Below are 5,751 nucleotides of genomic sequence, written 5' to 3' on the forward strand. Positions count from 1 at the left end.
GAACAGAATAGGGAAGCCGTGCATGGTTCAAAATCAGGATAAGGAGTGTGTCAGAGATTCATTCTGTCTCCATATCTTTCCAATCTATATGCAGAACAGATCATTAGCGAGGCTGGACTTTATAAGGAGGAGTGTAGCATTAGGATTGGAGGAAGACTCATCAACAACCTACATTATACAAATGACACAATCTTGCTTAATGGAACTGAGGAAGAGCTCAAGTTGTTGCTGCAGAAGGTCAAGGACTGTAGTCTTCAGTGTGAACTGAAGGTCAACATCAAGACGACAAACATTCTCACCACTGGACCAACTGGCAGCTCCATGATGGATAGAGAAGAGCTTAAGGTTGTTAACAGCTACAGTTAGCTCATCTCCACAAACAACAGTCTTGGCCCCAGCAGTCAGGAAATCAAAACATGAATTTCCCTAGGTAAATTTGCTGTCAGGGACCTTTGCAAAGTAATGATGTCAGCCTAAAGACTAAGGTGCACCTGACCCAGTCCATGGTCTTCACAATTACTTGCTATGCATCAGAGAATTGGACAATAACTAAGGATGACAGAATTAATGCCTTTGAGTTATGATGCTGGAGAAGAATCTTGAGCCTGCCACGAACCACCAAGGAAACAAGTCAATCCTGAAGAGGGTGAAACCAAGTTTCTCCTTTGAGGCTACGATTTTGAAGCTTTGGGCACGTGGCCAGCAGGGATCAATCCTCAGAGAACGACATCATGCTCAAATGGGTGGAGGCATGGAGCAGGAGAGGAAGACTCAGATGAGATGGACTGATACAGTAACTGGGACAATGGGGATAGGTGTTCTGGAGTCAGTGAGACTGGCTCAGATCAAGACAGACTTCAGAGCTTTTGTACATATGGTCGCTGTGAGTTATAGGCAACTCAGTAGCACAAAACAACAACAGCATAATTCGCTGTTATTTCCAAAGTCGAACACCGTCATATAGTCAATAAAAATATATAGATGTCTTTCTGGAATTTTCTGGTTTTAGCCAAGATCCCTCTGACAAGCAATGATATCCTTCTTGCCACAGTATCCCCTGACTTCAACTTGACTTTCTGGCAGTTCTCCATCGATGTATTATTCCAACTGGCTTTATGGTTTATTTGGGGTTTTTAATATCCTTTAGCAAGAATTTATTTGCATGTGATCTTAATGCTATTGTGTGACAATTTCCACACTTAATTATGTCCGTGTAAAACTTACACCTCTCCACAGTGCTAGTGAGCAAGGATGTCAGTTTAAAGAGTAAGGTGAACCTGATCCAAGCCATGATTTTGATGCCTTTGAGTTGTGTCATTGGAGAAGAATACTGACTCTCTCATATACTGTTGAAGAACAAACAAGTACGTCTTAAAAGAAGTGTGCCCGGGGTGCTCCTCAGAGCAAGGGATGGTGAAATTCCATCGCACATACTCAGGGTAAGCTGTCAGAAGGGGCCAGTCCTTGAACAAAACATGACGCAGCAAAAGATGGAGGGTCAGCAAAGAGAATAAGACCCTGGTCAAGTTGAACGACACAGTGATTGTAACAATACAGTGCAGTACATTAAAGACGGCGAGGAGGGCCGGGGTAAGACAAGGTTCAGATATGCTATTCTTCGGGATATTACGAGTGGATGTTGATTAGATGGCATCTAACAACACAACCCCAAATATGTGTCCAAATCTTAATCACTAAATTTGTGAATGAAATTCTGTTTGTAAATTGGATTTTCTTTGTAATGGGGTCTCAACAGCATAGGGAATATGCTAAACAAAATAACTTTTGAGTAATAAAGAGAGCAGATTAGACATGAAGGTAGTAAAGGCACTGGAAAAACAGGTGCACCAGAAGGTCACATATATATGGACACAAAGACAAGAAAGGATGCTACAGTGAAAATCTTAATTTGGGTTTTTAGCCTCTAGAAAATAAATGCTTGCTTTTATATTTACCTTTGTATGGTTGTTGTTGATGTTTTTAGGTGCCATCTTGTTGATGTTTATTCCTAATGAGCGTTTGCATAACAGACACCTTGCTCAGCCTAGCACCTTCCTCCCAATCTTCAGCGTGCTGAAGTCCACTGGAGTAATCGCTGCATCAGTCCATGTCCTTAACCTTCTGCTTTTCCCAGGAGAGTGTCATTTTCCAGGGACTGGTCCCTCTGACAACATAATTCAGGTCTGGGAGTTCAAGTCTCACCATTCTTACTCTTAAAGAGGACTGCACATCTCATTTCATCCAGAGCAGATTTATTTGGGATTTTTTGGCAGCCCATGAAATATTTGAGAGTCCGTAGTATTATTTGCCAACAACACAATCGAAGTCATTATTGTCCAACTTTCACATCCATCTGAAGCAAGTGAAAAATCTATGCTTAGCTTTTTAAATTTTTTTTAATTTTATACTGGCTTATTTACAAAGTTCCTATATATATCCTTAGCTACCCCCCCTTTTTTTATTACACTGATTTATTTACAAAGTTCAAATACATTGTTTTTCATATCAGATCTTTCCCATTTTATCCTTAGCTTTTTAAAGTGACATCTTTGCTCTGTAGTATAGTATTTTAAAGAGGTTCTTGACAATAGATTTTCCCAATTAAGTACATTTTTTCATGTGTCGACTGTTGTTCCCATGGGTGTTTATTGTGGAACCAAGTAAAATGAATTATTGACAATTTCAGCATTTTCTCCATTTATCATGACGTTACCTATTGGTTCAGTACCGAGTATGCTGATTTCATTCTTTTCTTTAAAGGTGCAATCCATATGAAAGGCTGTAGTCTTCTCTAAGTGTTTCCAGTCCTCTTGACTGTAACATTCAAGGTTGTGTCGCTTGCCTGTATCAGGTTGTTGAAGAGTCTTCCTTCAATCCTAATTCCACATTCTTCCTCATACAGCACAATGTATTGGGTTATTTACTCACCATACAGATTGACTAGGTATGGTGAAAAGATAAATCCTGATATACATCTTTCTTGATTTTAAACCATGCAATGTCCCTTTTTTCTCTTTGAACAACTGCTTTTTGCTAACTGATCTGCATTTCCCATATGTCACCTATAATTTACTATGATCCACACATCAATGCCTTTATACAATCCATAAAACACAAGAAAATTTCTTCCTGAAGCTAGGTAATTAAGACATCCCTAATTAATGTAGATGTCTGTGTACTAAAGATAATGTGATAATTTAATAAAATCATTTTTAGAACTTTTAAAAGAAATGCAATTCCTTGGAAAGTTAATCTATATACAGGACCAGGAAGTCAGACAGTACTTTTCTTCTGATGAACTAAAAGAGGGAATTACATAAATTCATATATAAATAATATAATATTGCGTGAATACAGTACTTCTGCAAATATTAATGATTGATCTTCCTACTTTTGTCTTTCAAATACTTTACAAATTCAAGGTTAGACCTGAGAGTATGCTTCATTATCAATCAATTATTCTATTTTACTACATTTTCAAAAAAGCAAGCATACTATGTTAATCTATCAATTTGTTTTTGTCCAATCCATTCAATTTAATCAAAGTTAATTTTTTGAAATAGTTTAAAATTATGAAACTATCAAATGAATCACTTTTTAAGCTTATTTAACTTCATGCAAAAACAAATCCGTTTAAATTTCCACACCAGAAAATCAAATAAGAAGAAAGTGCACACACTGTATTTATTTAAATTTAGTAATCTTTTAGTGATTCTTCTAGTAACAGTCATTAATCTTTTGTTTGGAAAAGGTCAAGTGTTAAAGAAATGATTCAGTCTTTCATTTCATCAGCAATTTAATTTCATATGAGCCAAGTTTAAAATAAAAAAGTCACTATATAGCATATCACAGTTAAACTTGATTGAGCTTTGAAAGCTTATTGAGAAGAAGTTGAGCCGCCTGCCCAAGGGCAAGAGATTTGAATCTACCAGTTGCTCTGTGAGAAAAAGATAGGAAATCTCCCGTGAAGTTTATAACCCCTGGAAACCCTGTGAAAGGTCAGCTATGCGTCAATTCCCACTCAACAGCAATGAGCTTGAGTATACTAATTTATTTCTGGTAGAAATAGAAATATTATTAACATTAATGTGGCAGTATTGTCAAAACTAGAGGTTTATTTTAGTTAGAATTCTTCAACAAGAGCTAAGATAAAAGCACATTACTTGAGAATTTATTTTTCTCTAAATTAAAGAATGCAGCCTTCAGTATAGATTGAAGCTCAACATCAAGAAAACAAGATTCTCACCACAGGGCTGCTTGGCAGCCTCATGATAGATGGAGAGGAGAAGGAGATTGTTAACAGCTTTAGTTTGTTTGACTCCACAATCAACACTCTTGGTACAAGCAGCCAAAAAAAAAAAAAAAAATCAATATACATATTGTATTGGGAAAGTCTCCTGTCAGGAACCTCTCCAGAGTACTGAAGAGCAACGATGTTAGTCTGAAGACTAAGGTGCACCTCACCTAGGCCATGGTCTTCACAGTTCCTTGTTCTGCATCAGAAAGCTGGACAATGATTAGAGAGGCTAGGAGGAGAATTGATGTCTTTGAGCTGCGGTGCTGAAGTATAACATTGAATATACCATAAACTGCTGAAGAACATCTGAAATACTTTGAGCATGTTGGAAGGAAGTCCTTGGAGAGGGACATCATGCTTGAGAAGATGGAGGGTGTCACAAGCCTAGAACCTTAATTAATTAATTATAGACATATTACATAAGCCAATTACAATTTATTGATTAATTAATTAATTCATAGCAAGAATTTCAATTTATCTACATTTCAATTCATAAACTCGTCACAACATATTGATTGATTAATTCATAGCAAGCATTAAACAATTGCAATTTATCTACATTTCAATTCATAAACTCGTCACAACATATTGATTGATTAATTCATAGCAAGCATTAAACAATTGCAATTTATCTACATTTCAATTCATAAATTCATATTAGATATAATTTATAGCATAGGGAAAAACACTCACCCTCTAAAAGCCCAGCTTTTCTCTTCCTTTCAGTCCCTCACAGCCACTGGAGCAGACAGACCTCAGCTGGTCTAGCAGCTCACAGACACTGGTGTGGCCAGGATCTTCAGCTCTGGAAAGAGCCTCTGGGTCTTCAGTTCTGAAAAGAGCCTTTGGGTCTTCAGTGTTCCGCTCACTGTTCAGCTCTTTGTCTTTGGCAGAAGTGCAGAGAGAGATCTACTGGGCACAGCTAGAGTTTATCTACTTTGGCTTCCCCGCTTTACAGTATGGTGAGGCAAATGGAACATGCAGGACATGTTGCAAAACAACATGGATTCACCAATCATGTTAAATACAAGTTATGTTCCCTTAGCAACATGGGCAGTAACAAGTTACATTGTTTGTCAGGGTTTTACCCATTCTGAGGTGAGTGGGGCTTTACAGGAATGTTCAATATCAGTTACATTATCTTTTCCCTTATCGTGAGTTTACACCTATTGTGGTCATTGGGGCCCTAGGCTTCTAAGGCCTGTTTAGGCATGTTGAACTGTTTAGACTATTTTTTTTTAATTATTAAATTTTATTAGTTTTAATGAACATTTACATGGATTTTGGGTTCTCATTCCTTCATTGCTGCACCATTCTTTCTACCCTCCTCCCCAGTTTGTTCTTCTTCCCCCGCCCTCCGAATGTCTGTTTTAATTGTCCAATTGCCACAGTGCTTGTCAAAGCCAGTTCTGATTAATCTCCTTTGTCGGTGTGTCTTTTGCCATTCCCTATCA

This window comes from Elephantulus edwardii, unplaced genomic scaffold (assembly GCF_000299155.1).
Source record: "Elephantulus edwardii isolate Elephantulus edwardi_28Jun2011 unplaced genomic scaffold, EleEdw1.0 scaffold00088, whole genome shotgun sequence".
Taxonomy (NCBI): domain Eukaryota; kingdom Metazoa; phylum Chordata; class Mammalia; order Macroscelidea; family Macroscelididae; genus Elephantulus; species Elephantulus edwardii.